Here is a 17,377-nt window from a genome sequence, read left to right as displayed (position 1 = left end):
CTGGACACAAAATACAACACTAGTAAACCCAAATCAGACCTTCCAAGCTGGGCTCCCGCCAGCCATGTACAGACTAACCACTCCTTCCATACTTTATTGTAGGCCACTCACCGACCTCCTGATCCATCCCACGGTGACTCCATTGCAATCTCCCAGAGCCTCTTTCTCCACGGCTGGTGCCAGTTCCCTGAACCTCTGCCACTGAAACCGAGACAAGGAATCAGCCAGGTTATTCTCAACGCCTGGAATATGGACAGCATACAGAAAAACGTTCAGCTGTAAACACCGTAACACGGTGGCGCAGCAACCGTATCACCGGCTGAGAAGACACTGAGACACAATTGATTACCTGCACCACCCCCATGTTATCACAGTTCAACCTAATCTTCAAATTCTGACAAGCTGTACCCCATAATTCCAAAGCCAGCACTACCGGAAACAGTTCCAGCAGTACCAGATTTAGCGTAAATCCTGCCTCCACCCACGACGTCGGCCAAGCCTCCTCGCTCCATTGTCCCTGGAAGAAGGCCCCATAGCCCGTTGACCCCGCCGCGTCCTTGACCAATTCCAGATCGAAATTACTTACCAGCCCATCCATCCAAACCGATCATCCATTGTATGTTTCCAGGAACGTGTGCCAAACTCTTAAATCCTCCTTATGTTCCCAGTTCAATCTAATGAAATGGGTCGGAACCTGCATCCCCGCTGCAGCTGCCGACAGCCATCGGCAAAAAACCCTGCCCATCTAAATAATGTGGCAGGCGAAGTTCAACTTACCCAATACAGATTGTAACTTCCGAAGTTGCACCTTCCTCAGCCCCGTCATCTCCCTAATCTCCACCTTGAGCCCTTCCACCTTATCCATCGGTAGGCGGCATTCCATGGCGACTGTGCCATCGCGATGCCCAAGAAACTAAGTTCCGTCTTTGGACCCTCCGTCTTGTCTGCTGCTAACGGAACCCCAAATTTTCCCGCAATGTGCTGCAACCTGGACAAGAGGATCGCACACACATTGGCGGAAGGGGGGCCAACGACAAGAAAATCGTCCAAATAATGGATGACGGAAACAGAGCCAGACACATCCCGCACCACCCATTCCAGGAATGAACTAAATAGTTCAAACAAGGCACAGGTGATAGAATAACCCATGGGCAAGCATTGGTCCACATAAAACTGCTCCTGCCAACAGCACCCCAAAAGGCCAAAGCTCTTCGGGTGCACAGGTAGCAATCGAAATGCCGATTCAATGTCTGACTTAGCCATGAGCTCCCCACGCCCATAGTGCCTAACCCACCCAACAGCAGCATTGAAGGATGTGTATGACACAGTGCAAGCTTCAGGATCTGTGGCTTTATTCACTGAACCCCCGTTCGGAAACGAGAGGTGATGAATAAGGCGAAACTTGTTCGGTGCCTTCTTAGGCACCACCCCAATGGTGACACTGCTAAATCCTGCACTGGCCTCTTGGCAAAAAAAGGCCCGCCCATACGCCATAAAGCCATCTCCTTCGCCAATTTCTCCGATACCACCCCTGGATTCTGCAGTGCCGACCTCAGGTTCTGCGCCATCGGTGGGATCACCGACAATGAACATGGAATCTTAAAACCCACGAAAACCCCTCCCTCAACACAAGTGCTGCTTCCTTCTCCGGGTACCTATTTAGAAAAGGCCGCATTCTTTCCACTTTCACCAGGGTTATCCCTCTTGTAAGCAACCTCGCCGGGGGGCTTTCCTTTTTTGAAGCAATGGGACAATGGGTGATTCCCCCTACAACCCGAGCACTCATGCTTGAAAAGACAGGATCCCCCAAACTTGCAAGATCCTTCGTTAAATTTCCAACATACCCCTCATTTTTTTTCCGGCCGGCAGTCCAGGGGTTGTAGTTCCCCTGCCCCCCCCCCCTGAAAAAACTGGTTAGGGGCCCTGGCCAACGACATCAAGCGCATCCATAGCCTGATATCCTTGTGGTCCCACCTGAGATCCAGCCGAACTGCTCTAAGCTGCCTGAACTGCTCATCATAACGCAGCCACGCGTTCCCGCCGCACACCCTGTGAGCCTCACCTATGGCGTCCATATAGCTGAACAACGCTGAGCAATGTTTCGGGGACTTTTCACCTATCACACTGGCCATGATGGCGAACGTCTGCAGCCAGTTTGCAAATGTCCTAGGTATCAGATGGTACCTCCTCTTCTCCTCGTCCTCCTTTTTGGAGTCATCGGGCTTCACACTGTCCAAATTAAATTTCTTGAGGGGCAAAAGGGAAAATATCTCAATGTACTCACCCTTTCCAATCTTGTCTCTCACCTCCTGTTTTAGATGCACACCCAATGGACCCTCAATGCACACGTATACCTCGCAGTTCGCTGCATCCGCTAATCTGACCACATCAGCCCTCGCCGTCACCGTCTTCTCTCCAGCCTTCCCCCCTGCCGTACTTACCGACACTCCTCCCGATGTCGTAGCCTGTGGCTCCACAGTCGCCCCGGGTTGTTCCCCAGTCCGCGTCCCCTCAACTTGCCCCCCAACCCACGGTGCTGTCTGTAGGGGCACTACCTGATTGCCCGCAAAACGCTGTATCGGATCCTTCAGACCCCCCCAGCAACTCTTGTAGTGGCTCCCATGTCCCCTAGGTGGCGGGGGGCTGTATATCTCAAACTTTCTCCTCGCTGCTTCACTTTCTCTGTTCCCGAGAGTCCCAGCCCATCTTATAAATAAAGCTCAACCCTCCCCAGCTCGTCTCGCCATGTCTCCTTCCATTCCTCTCTTTACCTCATTTCTTTTCTATCTCTTATTCTGGGCCTCCCTTTTGTGTTTACCCTTGCGGGTACGACTATGCCTTGCCTGCCGCCTTGGTGTTGTTCCTGCCTACCCAGCCTTCTTTAAGATCCGCTGAGTGTCCTGATCTACAAGACACCTTCCTCTTTGATCCGGTGTGAGTGTTCCTGCTGTTCCTGCTCACCGCTGACCCCAGTTCCAGTCTGCATCCGGTTACCCGTCTGCTTCTTGGAGTCCGGACTAGCCCTTGCATCTGTGACCTGCCAGACACTTGTGCCCCTTCTGTGCTCCTGAACATCTGTCTGCTCTTCCAGGAGTTCTTGAGCCAGAGGAATATGAGATGCCGCTCCCATCATCTGTGGGCTCAACCACCAGGTGCATGACAGCTATGCATCCTTGTGGCTACTTTTCCAAGAAATTGTCACCTGCAGAGTGCAATTACGAGATTGGTGACAGAGAGCTGTTAGCGAACATTTTAGCCCTGAAAGAATGGAGACATCTCCTCGAAGGTACCACTGTGCCAGTTCCCATTCTTACTGACCATAAGAATCTCACATCCTTGTCTGAGGCTGAATGCCTCTCTCCCAGAAGGGTACGACGGGCTCTTTTCTTGTCAGGTTTAAATTACATTGTCTTATTCTTACCCGGTACTAAGAATGTAAGGGCTGACGCTTTGTCACAACAATTTTCCTCCAATTCAAAGATGGAGCAGGCTCTGGTTCCTGATCGTATTCTGGCTACGGTTTGCACCACTCTCACTTCTCCTTTGGGTGACAAAATTCTTGCTGCTCAGGTCTATACCTTGTGACCTCTGCTTTGTCCCAGAGAGTCTCCGTACTGCTGTGCTCCAGACTTACCATTCTCCAAAGCCTGCTGGCCACCCTGGGAAGAATCAACTCTTTTGGGCCATTTCCCAACAATTCTGATGGTCTAGTCTACATGCTGATGTAACCGCTCTCATAGCTGCCTGTTGCGTGTGTGCTCAGAGTAAGACTCCACGACACCTTCCAGTGGGTCTCTTACAACCCATACCCAGTGGAGAGAGACCCTGGACCCACCTGTCTATGGATTTCATTGTAGATTTACCCAACTCTCAGGGCAACACAGTTGTCCTTATGGTGGTTGACTGGTTCTCGAAAATGTCTCGTTGTATTCCACTTAAGAAGTTGCCCACTTCTAAAGAACTGGCTTCCATTTTTGCTCAGGAGATGTCTCCATGTTTCCTCACTCTTTTGTTCCACAGGGTATTCCTGCGTTAGAGGAGCATCTCCGTGGTCTTCTTGGACACGAATCTAGGAGGCTTTGTGACATGCTTTGTGACACAGACTCCATGCTGACCGCAGATGGGTTGGGAACAGGGTCTGGCTGTTCGTGTTCCCTTTCTGAAGTTTGCACCTCGGTTTATTGGGCCTTTCCGTATTCTTCGCAGGATTAACCCAGTGGCTTAAGCATTAGAACTTATTTCTAATATGCGTATCTCAAATGTATTTCATGTCTCCTTATTAAAACCTTTGGTCTGCAACCACTTTACCATCTCAGTGCCATGTTTTCACCCTGTTCAGATTGAGAACTAGGGATGTGTTTTCTGTTCGGGTCAAATATTAGTTAGACTCAAACATTGGCTGTTCCTTCGTTCATCGAAAATGAACATTATGGGCCATTCACGCCAAATTCGAGCTCCGCGTAACAGCCCATAATGCACTGAGGGAGTGCAGTGCATTGCTGTATGATGCTTGGCCAGAGCATGCACCATGACCTGCATGCTTTGGCCAATCACAGCACCCTCAGCTAAGAGAGCCATAATTGGCCAAAGGCAGGGTGCCTTTTGCCAATCATGGCGCAGGTGGACCACACCCACACTATATAAGGTTGACTGCACGTCGGCCTCGTGTAGTGTGTTGTTGCCGGCGTGGACTGAGAGAGAGTGTCATTTAGATTGAACAGGCAAGCAGTTTTTTCAGTTAGCTGTAGTGTATGTATATATATATATATATATATATATATATATATATATATATATATATATATATATATATATATCCACTGCATGCAGTTTAGCTAGAGCTCACTGCAGTCCATTCCTGGTGGTGTACTGTTTCTATTATACTTCTGGCAGGCAGGTGATTCTGTTAGCTGCAGTGTATTTCATATATATGTACAGTCAGTCTAATATATATATATATATATATATATATATATATATTAGAGGGTCAGCCTGGGGCAGGGTTAAGAGGGGGTTAATTGAAGAAGGCAAGTACTTCCCCTTCAGGCCTGCTTATTATCAGGTGTGCTCAGGGCTGGACTGGGACAGAAATTTGGCCCTGGACTTCATCCAGACCAGCCCACTTACATTTTGGGTGTCCCATCAGCACTCCCTTACATCAGAGTGTCCCATCACCAGCCCCCTTACAACAGAGTGCCCCATCACCAGCCCCCTTACAACAGAGTGTCCCATCACCAGCCCCCTTACAACAGAGTGTCCCATCACCAGCCCCCCTTACATCAGAGTGTCCCATCAGCACCATCTTACGTCAGAGTGTTCCATGAGCAGCCCTTTTACATCAGAGTGTCCCATCAGCAGCCCCCTTATACCAGAGTGTTTCATCAGCACCCCCTTACATCAGAGTGTCCCATCACCAGCCCCCTTACATCAGAGTGGCCCATCACCAACCCCCTTACATCAAAGTGGCCCACTGAGCCATCGGCCCACCGGGAAGCTCCCGGTAGTCCCGATGGCCAGTACATGCCTGGGTGTGCTGAAAGTGTCAGTGGGGAGTTGTTGAATAGGAGAGAGAGACACAGCAGCATGCTGTGTGGAAACGTCCATTGTTGGACGGTGTACCTGCTGGGTGAGCTTAAACTACAAAAGACTTTAGCTGTATTTGGAGCTATGAACTGTTACCTCTAAGCCTGTGGGCTGATGAACTGTGAGCTGTACCTGGGTGCAAATCCGTGTGATAAGACAAGCCTGCCTGATCTTATGTTTTGTTTTGCTGTTTTTGCTGAATAAAAGCCAATTTTATTTTACTGAACTGTCTCTGAGCCAGCTCTTCACCCGCTGAACCCCTACAATTGGTGGAGCGTGCATCGGGAAATTTGAGGGGTCCAGTCTAATCCCATGTCCTGGGTTAAAGCTGCACAGACAGTGACATCTTCTGAACAAGCCATGGAGGATGTAGTTAAGCAGCTGGTACTGGCTAATACACAAGCGCAGGCCCGCCATCAGGAGGCCCAGGCCTGCCATCAGGGGGCCTTGGTACAAGCACATGCCCACCATCAGGAGGCCCTGGTACAAGCACAGGCCCGCCATGAGGAAGCACAGGCCCGGCAGGAGCAGAACCTGGTGCAGACAGTCGCTGTACAACAGGAAACAAATCGCTTACTGAGTGAACGGTATTACAAAAGATGGTGACCCAGCAGGCTGAAATGACGAAAGATGACCCCGCTGTAAAGAGTGACCCCCGGAAGGCAGTGCAGCGGACCCTGCAAAAGATGATGGCTTTAGACAATGTGGAAGCATACCTAGCTATGTTTGAGCAGGTTGCTGCAAGGGAGGGTCTGCCTGATAAAGACTGGGCAGGTGTACTGGCTCCTTTCCTGACCGCAGACCCCCAACAGGCGTACTGTGACTTGGGCCCGGAATCAGCACGCGATTATAAGCTCCTGAAAGCAGAAATGCTAGCAAGGCTGGGAGTGACTGTCGCTTTAAGGGCGAATCGTGTCCATGACTGGTGCTTTGACAAGGCTAAGCCTGCGCGTGCGTAACTCTACCATCTGATGCATTTGTTCCAAGATTGGCTGAGACCTGAGGAAAAGACACCCACTCAGATTGTGGAAAGCGTCACACTCGATCATTTCCTGCATGGACTACCCAGGGAGCTCCACCTATGGGTGGCTCAGTCCGAGCCTCAGACACTGGATGAGATGGCTACAGCTGTTGAGCGCTACAGTTGTGCGGAAAAGTTCCGGGAGAGTCCCTCTGTCACAAGAGAGCTGGCCCGTTTAAAAGAAGTGCGTTCCAGCACCAGTGTGCCTCCCGGTGATCGCATAGCGGCTGCTCGGAGGCATAATACAACTACCAAGAGCACCACAGGACCTAAGCTTCCAGGGAACCGACAGGGGGAATCCCGTGAGGTTCGCTGTTGGTCCTGCCATCAACTGGGTCATCTGGCGGCCCAGTGCCCAAATTGGGAAGAACCAACAGAGTGCTATATGGGTCGCCGTCGCTCCATGTATATCCATGCCTTATGTGCTGCAACCAACCTAAATCCGCATGAGTGTGTGGTGAGGGTCAATGGACAGGAGGTGGTAGCACTCCTTTGACTCTGGGAGTGTCATTACCCTGCTCCGGTCGGACGGTTTGCCAAGAAAGCTGGTACCAAGGGAAGGGGTTGGGGTCATCTGTGCGCATGGTGATGTCAAAAACTATCCGGTTGCCCGTGTTACCCTGTGTACACCAGCAGGAATGGCTAAACTAAAAGTGGGGGTGGTCCCGGGCCTAACCTCTGTAATTGAACATGATGTCATTACAGACCCTGGCGTTCGAGTAAACCTCAAACCCTACCGCATACCTGAAGCTCGCCGGAATATTGTCTCGACCGAGCTTAAGAGCATGTTGGACCTTGGGGTCATTGAGGAGTCTTCAAGTAGCTGGTCTAGCCCTATAGTCCTTGTACCCAAGCCGAATGGAACCTGGCGGTTCTGCAATGACTTTCGTAAATTAAATGAAGTCTCCAAGCCAGACGCGTATCCCATGCCCCGGGTCGATTAATTAATCGAAAGATTGGGACCAGCTCGGTACATCACCACTCTTGACTTGACCAAGGGATACTGGCAGATCCCACTTTCCCCAGAGGCTAAAGAAAAAACTGCATTTGCCACACCCGAGGGCTTATGGCAGTATGCCTGAATGCCATTTGGGTTACATGGGGCCCCAGCCACTTTCCAGAGGGCCATGGACTTCGTCCTGAGACCTCATAAGGATTTCTCAGGAGCCTATCTTGATGACATTGTCATCTTTAGTAAGGACTGGGAGAGTCACTTACCGAAGGTCCAGTTGGTCTTGGATGCCCTCCGAAAAGGCGGGGTTCACAGTGAACCCAGAAAAGAGTAAGGTTGGGTTGGAGGAGGCCCGCTACCTGGGGTATGTTGTAGGCAGGGGTGTGATTAAGCCCCAACTAAACAAGGTGGAGGCTATTCAGAAATGGCCCTGTCCACTCACAAAGAAACAAGTGCGTTCTTTCCTTGGCATTGTGGGTTATTATAGGAGGTTTGTCCCCAACTTTTCCAGTCTAACAGCACCTATGACTGATCTCACCAAGGGAAAGAATGCAACTGTTGTTCAGTGGAGTGCAGAAGCAGAAGTAGCGTTCTGCCGATTGAAGCAAGCTTTGTGCCAGGAACCAGTGTTGGTAGCTCCCAACTTCCAAAAAGAATTCCTGGTACAAACAGATGCCTCAAAATTGGGTCTGAGTGCAGTACTGTCCCAGATGATTGGGGGCCATGAGCACCCTGTTGTGTACTTGAGCCAGAAGCTCACACCAGCTGAGAGGAACTATTCCATTGTGGAAAGGGAGTGTCTCGCAATAAAATGGGCTTTGGAGACACTCCGCTATTACTTGTTGGGCCGACCCTTCAAGTTAGTTTCAGATCATGCACCCCTTAAGCCCTTGTACACACGGTCGGAGATTCCGAGGGAATGTGTCTGATCGGACCGTTTTGTCGGATATTCCGACTGTGTGTGGTCTACATCGGACTGTTTCCATCGGAGTATCCGAAGGACCAAGTTTTCCAACTTGTTGGTAAAATTTTCCGACAAAATGCTCCGATCGGACATACTCCGATCATGTGTAGAGAATTCCGATCGGACAAAATGCGACGCATGCTCAGATCAAATTCCTACACCAAAGCTATTGGCTACTAGCGTGAACGTAGTCCCGTCATAACGAAATAGCGCCATCATGTCGGATTTTCCGACAACTTTGTCCGACCGTGTGTATGCAACAGTTTCGGACAAAATCCGTCGGACAAAATCCGACGGACAAAATCCGACGGATTTGGTTGTCGGAATCTCCGACCGTGTGTACAAGGGCTAAGTGGATGGCCCAAAATAAAGATAAAAACTCCAGAATCACCCAGTGGTTCCTTGCTCTACAGGACTTCAGGTTTGTAGTGGTACATAGACTGGGAAAGGTACATCAGAATGCGGATGCCCTTTCCCGGGTCTACTGCCACTGGAGTCGTGGTGTCCAGACCCCTGGCCTGGAACAGAGGGTGGGGGGGGTATGTACAGGGTCAGCCTGGGGCAGTGTTAAGAGGGGGTTAATTTAAGAAGGCATGTACTTCCCCTTCAGGCCTGCTTATTATCAGGTGTGCTGAAAGTGTCAGTGGGGAGTTGTTGAATAGGAGAGAGAGACACAGCAGCATGCTGTGTGGAAACATCCATTGTTGGAAGGTGTACCTGCTGGGTGAGCTTAAACCACAAAAGACTTTAGCTGTGTTTGGAGCTATGAACTGTTACCTCTAAGCCTGTGGGCTGATGAACTGTGAGCTGTACCTGGGTGCACATCCGTGTGATAAGACAAGCCTGCCTGATCTTATGTTTTGTTTTGCTGTTTTTGCTGAATAAAAGGCAATTTTATTTTACTGGACTGCCTCTGAGCCAGCTCTTCACCCCCTGATCCCCTACAATATATATCCACTGCATACAGTTTAGCTATATCTCACTGCAGTCCGTTCCTGGTGTACTCACTGTTTATACTATACTTCTGGCAGGCAGGTGATTCAGTTAGCTGCAGTGTATTTCATATATATATATATATATATATATATATATATATATATATATATATATATATATATATATATATATATATATATATATCCCGACAACCCTGGCCATTGGTTGTTGGGGTCTGTGGGCGGGGGGCTTATCAGAATCTGGGAGCTCCCTTTAATAAGGGGGCCCCCAGATCCCGGCCCCCCACCCTATGTGAATGAGTATGGGGTACAATGTACCCCTACCCATTCACCTGTAAAAAAAAAATTACAAAAAAAAACACAACACACAAGGGTTAAAATAGTTTATTGCACAGCTCCGGGGGTCTTCCGTCTTCGGGGGTCTTCTCGCCGGACTCCTCCGCTATCTTCTGCTAGCTCTTTACTAGCGGAGGAGCCCGGCTTTCTTCTTCGCCGCCGCTCTCTTCTTCCGACTTCGTGGGTCTTGTCCCCCTCTTTGGTTCGTCTTGCCGGGCCACCACGCCTTCTTCTAGCTCTTTTACAAGCGGTGGCCCAGTCTTCTGTCGTCGCCGTCGCCGGAGCTGTGCAATAAACTATTTTAACCCTTGTGTGTTGTGTTTTTTTTTTGTACATTATTTTTCACAGGTGAATGGGTAGGGGTACATTGTACCCCATACTCATTCACATAGGGTGGGGTGGCCGGGATCTGGGGGCCCCCTTATTAAAGGGAGCTCCCGGATTCCGATAAGCCCCCCCACCCGCAGACCCCGACAACCAACGGCCAGGGTTGTCGGGAAGAGGCCCTTGTCCTCATCAACATGGGGACAAGGTGCTTTGGGGTGGGGGGGCCGCGCGGCCCCCCTTCCCCAAGGCACCCCCCATGTTGAGGGCACGTGGCCTGGTACGGCTCAGGGGGGGGGGCTCACTCGTCCCCACCCCCTTTCATGGCCGGCCGGGTAGCGCGCTCAGATAAGCCTTAGAATCCATACCAGACCTAAGGGCCTGGTATGCTCTCGGAGGGGGAACCCACGCCAATTTTTTTATTTTTATTTTTATTTGGCGTGGAGTTCCCCCTTCAGAGCTCATTCTCTGATCGGCCACGGCAAAAGTTGCCTGGCCTGGGGTGACTTAAAGTCGTGTTGTAAGTCGCCCCAAGCCGTGTTCAAGTCGTGTTCAAGTCGTGTCCAAGTTGCCTCCAAAAGTCGTGTTCAAAGTCGTGTCGCCCCTGTGTGAACCGGCTCTAAAGGATGATTCTGTTTCAGGTTTCAAAACCGAGTTAACCTCTGAGGGGGGGGGAGTCTTCCCGTTACAGGTTATGCTGGGGGAGGATGACGAGGAGCTCTCCCGCTGTAGTTCCCGGTTGAGGAAGGTGAAGGGGAGACCTCCTCAAGGCCAGTGCACCCAGACCTGGATGTACCCAGGGATGCGTTCGGCACCGCCCATTTGCGGGATCGTAACTTGGTCAATGCCAGAGAGCAGGTTTCTGTTGTAGATGGGGTCTTACAAATGCCAGGGGCAGATCAGAGGTTTCCTCATTTTGTGTTGAATTTTGCTTTATCGAGTGGCTGAAAGCCGTGGGCAGTTGCTGGTTCCCCAAACGTATAGGCGGATGCTACTTGATCTAGCCCACAACGACGCACTGGGAGGACACTTGGGGGTAGAGAAAACAGAGGCCAGGATAACCGACCGGTTTTACTGGCCAGGGGTGAAGGTTGAGGTTAAAAGATATTGTGCCGCTTGTCCCGTTTGCCAGTTAACTGCCCCAGTGCCCCACTATAGAAGCCCTCTGATACCCTTGACAATTATTGAGGTTCCATTCGAGCGGATCGCTATGGATCTCTTGGGACCCCTGGTAAAGTCGGCAAGGGGGCACCAATATATATTAGTCATCCTAGACTACGCAGATATCCAGAATCAGTTCCTTTTGAGGAAAACTTCTTCTAAAGCCATTGCTCGGGAATTATTTCAAATGTTTTCACAAACTGGATTTACCAAAGAGATACCAACGGACCAGGGCACCCCTTTCATGTGAAAGGTGATGGCGGACTTGTGCAAACTGTTTCAGATTAAACAGTTGCGGACGTCCGTCTATCACCCGCAGACTGATGGCCTAGTTGAGAGGTTTAATAAAACTCTAAAGTCCATGCTAAAAAGAGTGGTCCAGAAAGACGGGAAGGATTGGGATGTGTTACTCCCTGCCCTCTTGTTTGCCATCCGGGAGTTTCCACAAGCGTCCACGGACTTCTCACCATTTGAGCTCCACCATATGGGCGAAGGCCCCAGGGATTGCTTGATCTGGTAAAGGAAACGTGGGAAAGTGAGTCCTCACCGCACAAACAAAACTGTGGCATTGCATATCTCTCAAATGCAAGAGAGGGTGGCTAAGGTGATGTCGCTGGTGAGGGAGCACATGCAGAAGGCTCAGGATGCCCAAAGAAGGGTGTATAACCGATCTGCGAAAGTCAGACAGTTTGGCAAGGTCCGTTTTGAGGTAGTAGAAAAAGTGGGGGAGGTAAACTACAAGGTACACCAGCCAGGGAAAAGAAAACCATACCAGATCTATCGCGTAAATTTGTTGAAACCCTGGAGAGACAGAGAATGGGTATCCGCGGTGGTAGCAGTACAGTCAGGAGACCGTGCAGGGATAGACCTGGTGCAGGTGGCTGCTACCTTAACTAAGCCCCAAACCCAGCAAGCAAAAGAGTTCCTTCAAAGAAATAGGGACATGTTTTCGGGGTTGCCGGGACTCACCAATGTCATCGAGCATGACATTGTAACTGAACCCAATGTAAAAATTCGGTTAAAGCCTTACCATATCCCAGAAGCTCATAGAGTGGCAGTGTCTGAAGAGGTCAAAAGAATGCTTGAGCTTGATGTCATTGAGGAGTCGCAGAGCGAGTGGTCGAGTCCAATCGTGTTGGTACCCAAATCCAACGGCACTCTTCGCTTCTGCAATGACTTTAGAAAACGTAATGAAATCTCCAAGTTTGATGCTTATCCCATGCCTCGGGTAGATGAGCTAATTGAGAGGTTGGGTCCTGCCAGGTATATTACCACGCTGGACCTCACGAAAGGGTACTGGCAGATTCCCCTGACCAAGGAAGCTAGGGAGAAAATGGCATTCTCTATCCCGGTAGGCCACTTCCAATACAAAAGAATGCCACTTGGTTTACACTCTGCCCCGCTATGTTCGAAAGGGCCATGGACAAAACTTTGTGTCCACATCATCGGTACGCTTCTGTTTATTTGGATGACAGTCATTTTCAGCCCTGATTGGGAGTCCCATCTTCCCCGAGTTCTGGCAGTCGTAGACTCCTTGAGAAGAGCAGGATTCACCATCAATCCAGAAAAATGTGCAACTGGGGTGGAGGAAGCCAAGTACCTAGGGTACATTGTGGGTAGAGGGCTGGTGAAGCCCCAAATGAGTAAAGTAAAAGCCATACAGGACTGGCCCCGTCCCCTAACCAAAAGAAGCAGGTCAGAGCATTTTTGGGCATAGTTGGCTACTACCGGAGGTTTATCCCCAACTTTGCCACCATTGCTGTACCATTGACTGACCTGACCAAAGGCAGAAATTCTATGATAGTAAAGTGGAATGGCGATGCCGAAAAAGCTTTTCAGAAGCTTAATCCGGCATTGTGCCAGGATCTGCTACTCGTTGCTCCGGACTTTACTAAGGATTTTGTAGTACAGACAAATGCTTCAAATGAAGGGTTAGGAGAAGTCCTGTCGCAAGTGATACACGGAGAAGAGCACCCCGTAGTTTTTCTAAGTAGGAAGCTGACGGCAGCGGAGAAAAAATACATGGTGATGGAGCGGGAGTGTCTTGCCATTAAGGGGGCTTTGGACTCTTTGTGGTATTTCCTCCTAGGCAGAAGGTTTTCGCCTGGTATCCGATCACGCCCCACTGACCTGGATGAGGCAAAATAAGCACACTAATGCCAGGCTAACAAGGTGGTTCCTTTGTCTCCAGGAGTTCAATTTCGTGGTAGAGCACAGAACCGGGAGACAACATCAGAACGATGATGCCCTCTCCCAGGTCCATTGTATGATGTCAAGTGGTGCCTCCAACACCTCCACCTTGAGACGGCGGGGGGGAATATGTACAGGACACCAAGGTTGGGTCCTGGATGGGTGCTAAGGGGTGAGAAATTCCGGGGATAGTCTTTAGGAGAGGACTGACTCGCGGCCCTCTCTATATTAAAAGAGAGATAGTTGGGACCTGGAATTTGGGAGGCTCTGAAGTGACATTTGAGTGGGAAAGAGCCTCCCTCCCTGACCACAGGGATTCTGAACACAGGGGGTTAAAGGCCTCCAAGAAGACAGGAAGTAATAGAGAGGTGGTGGTGAGGAGGAGTAGGAGAAGCGGTTCTGCACTGCTGAATTTTTTTTTATTTTTATGGTTATGCTTTAACATTGATGTTTTTATATAAAAAGGCTTACTTGTCTTAGTTTTCTGACTGCTGCATGTCCGTTTTTGTGCAAAATGTTCATTTATATTCACAATGTTCGGCCGTTGTCATTTTTGTTGTGGGCAAGTGAAGCCCACAAGCAAAACTTCCTCCTTATTTCCTGGGTTTCTAACCAGCATGCTTTGCCGGTTCTCGCACATGCTCTGTAGCTACAGAGCAGAACTGTGTCATTCCTGAATGTTGTCAGGACAACGGGCGTCGTCCTATCAAGTTTCCTTCCCTGTTCTCATGTGAAGCTATCTCAGTACTAAAGAGCTTCACATGAGAGGAATGTCTAGTTACTGTATGCTCTGTGTGAGCATTTTTCATCATAACCCTTTATTTTTTATTTCTTCTAATATATTGATTATGTATTTTCCTTATACTATATTCGGGAAAGGGGAAAGAAAGAGGGGGGAAAAATGCAACAGGGGATTTTTGTGCGGTACAATTTACAAAAAAAAACAAAATATTTATAAAAATTCATTGAATTTTATTTCAAATATATTAAAAATATTGTATGAAAACATTAATCACAAATACACTGATTGTACAAAAATTGCAAATTCATAACTACAGAGTGTAAGGGATCCTGAAAATATTAGTTGATTGCACTTCTTCCCGACATGTTTCGCAATGTGCTTCTTCAGGGGAGTGTGCAGCTAGCAATAACATAGAAAAGAGATTTATATATATGCATATAAAATGTACAAATACATAAGTCAGTGCTATACAAGTTTTATAATACTAAGGCCGCGTACACACGGGCGGACTGTTCGCCCAACCTTGTCCGCTGAACAGTGCTTGGGCGGACAGTCCGCTCGTGTGTGGGCTTCACTGGCCCACACACGGGCGGACTGTTCGCTCAAACACAGTTTCAGCGGACAGTTTTTCGGAATTTCCGAAAGACTTTGTCCGTCCAACTGTCCGCTGAAACTGTCCGCTGAAACTGTGTTTGAGCGAACAGTCCGCCCGTGTGTGGGCCAGTCCGCTGTACTTTCGAAATGAGCGGACTGTTCCCGCTCGGAAAGTCCGCCCATTTCGAGCGCGTGTACAGGTAGGCGGGGCCCGCGAAGGAGACGTCGCGGGCTCCGCCGCCTGGAATGGGCTTAAAGGGGAACCCCAACGCCGAAAAAAATCGGCGTGGGGGTTCCCCCAAAGTCCACACCAGACCCTTGTCCGAGCACGCTACCCGGCCGGCCAGGAAAGGGGGGCGAGCGAGCGCGCCCCCCCTCCTGAGCCGTACCAGGCCGCGTGCCCTCAACATGGGGGGGGCCTTGGGGAAGGGGGGGCCGCGCGGCCCCCCCACCCCAAAGCACCTTGTCCCCATGTTGATGAGGACAAGGGCCTCTTCCCGACAACCCTGGCCGTTGGTTGTCGGGGTCTGCGGGCGGGGGGCTTATCGGAATCCGGGAGCCCCCTTTAAGAAGGGGGCCCCCGGATACCGGCCCCCCACCCTATGTGAATGAGTATGGGGTACAATGTACCCCTACCCATTCACCTGTGAAATAAAGTACAAAAAAAAACACAACACAGGGAAAAAATATTTTATTGCACAGCTCCGGGGGTCTTCCGTCTTCGGGGGTCTTCTCGCCGGACTCCTCCGCTATCTGTGTGTAGCTCTTTTACTAGCGGAGGAGCCCGGCTTTCTTCCTCCCCGCCGCCGGCCTCTTCTCCCGACTTCGGGGGTCTTGTCCCCCTCTTCGGTTCTTCTGCCGGGCCACCGCGCCTTCTTGTAGCTCTTTTGCAGGCGGTGGCCCGGTCTTCTGTCGCCGCTGCCTTCCGTTCTTCTGTCGCCGCCTTCGGTTCTTCTGCCGGGCCACCGCGCCTTCTTGTAGCTCTTTTACAGGCGGTGGCCCGGTCTTCTGTCGCCGCTGTCGTCGCCGCTGTCGCCGCCGCTGTCGCCGCCTTCCGTTCTTGTTCTTCTTGTTCTTCTTCTTCTTCTCCTGGAGATGTTGACTCGACGAGCTCTCCGGCCGGAATGCCAGGGACACGCTCCGCTGCCACTTATATAGTGACAATGGGGCGGTGTCACATGGGTTGGTCACATGGTGACCCCGCCCCCTTACGATGTCATAGTCCCCATGTGACATCAACCCATGTGACCAACCCATGTGACATATACCATGTGACACCGCCCCATTGTCACTATATAAGTGACCGCACAGCGCGGCTCTGGCATTCCGGCCGGAGAGAGCGACGTGTCAACATCGCCTGGAGAAGAACAAGAAGAACAAGAAGAAGAACAAGAACGGAAGGCGGCGACGGCGACAGCGGCGACAGAAGACCGGGCCACCGCCTGTAAAAGAGCTACAAGAAGGCGCGGTGGCCCGGCAGAAGAACCGAAGAGGGGGACAAGACCCCCGAAGTCGGGAGAAGAGGCCGGCGGCGGGGAGGAAGAAAGCCGGACTCCTCCGCTAGTAAAAGAGCTACACACAGATAGCGGAGGAGTCCGGCGAGAAGACCCCCGAAGACGGAAGACCCCCGGAGCTGTGCAATAAAATATTTTTTCCCTGTGTTGTGTTTTTTTTTGTACTTTATTTCACAGGTGAATGGGTAGGGGTACATTGTACCCCATACTCATTCACATAGGGTGGGGGGCCGGTATCCGGGGGCCCCCTTCTTAAAGGGGGCTCCCGGATTCCGATAAGCCCCCCGCCCGCAGACCCCGACAACCAACGGCCAGGGTTGTCGGGAAGAGGCCCTTGTCCTCATCAACATGGGGACAAGGTGCTTTGGGGTGGGGGGGCCGCGCGGCCCCCCCTTCCCCAAGGCCCCCCCCATGTTGAGGGCACGCGGCCTGGTACGGCTCAGGAGGGGGGGCGCGCTCGCTCGCCCCCTTTCCTGGCCGGCCGGGTAGCGTGCTCGGACAAGGGTCTGGTGTGGACTTTGGGGGAACCCCCACGCCGATTTTTTTCGGCGTTGGGGTTCCCCTTTAAGCTCATTCCAGGCGGCGGAGCCCGCGACGTCTCCTTCGCGGGCCCCGCCTACCTGTATACGTGCTCGAAATGGGCGGATTTGCCTCCGCCTTACGTGGGCGAGTCCGTTCATTTCAAAAGTTGAGCGGACTGTTTGGCAAACAGTTCGCTGAAACAGTCCGCTCGTGTGTGGGCAAGTCCGCTCATGCAAATTTTGAGCGGACTGTTTGCCGAAACTGTTTGACGAACAAGGTTGGGCAAACAGTCCGCGCGTGTGTACGCGGCCTTAATGTTCTCAATGTGCTTGGTCCAAGAAGGAGCAATGCTTACCCAAGTGGTGGAATCTAAACAACGCAATGCAGGGGCCGTTTAAAAGTTGTTATAAGTGGTGGAATTTATGGAGTAGGGTCAATTGGAGACCTCCCAGGCCCAATGCAGTGCACAGATGGAGGAGAGCAGACGCTACAGAAATAATAAAACAGTTTTTAAAATA

The 17,377-nt window shown here is 50.8% G+C and overlaps 1 protein-coding gene and 1 long non-coding RNA gene across 11 annotated transcripts in view; one reads left to right on the top strand and one right to left on the bottom strand.

Annotated features, from left to right (window-relative positions):
- The window catches only part of LOC143974413 (uncharacterized), a 191,371-nt gene extending 189,722 nt beyond the window's left edge, over positions 1 to 1,649 (bottom strand). The window contains exon 1 of the long non-coding RNA XR_013272217.1: positions 112 to 1,649. This is a non-coding gene — a long non-coding RNA (uncharacterized LOC143974413). The remainder of the gene's footprint in view (positions 1 to 111) is intronic.
- The window catches only part of SEMA6B (semaphorin 6B), a 1,482,347-nt gene that overhangs the window by 1,198,047 nt on the left and 266,923 nt on the right, over positions 1 to 17,377 (top strand). The window lies entirely within an intron of this gene.

Source organism: Lithobates pipiens, unplaced genomic scaffold, assembly GCF_037356315.1.
Source record: "Lithobates pipiens isolate NorthernLeopardFrog02 unplaced genomic scaffold, aLitPip1_a1.2 Scaffold_13, whole genome shotgun sequence".
Taxonomy (NCBI): domain Eukaryota; kingdom Metazoa; phylum Chordata; class Amphibia; order Anura; family Ranidae; genus Lithobates; species Lithobates pipiens.
This window is presented reverse-complemented; position numbering and strand designations above follow the sequence as displayed.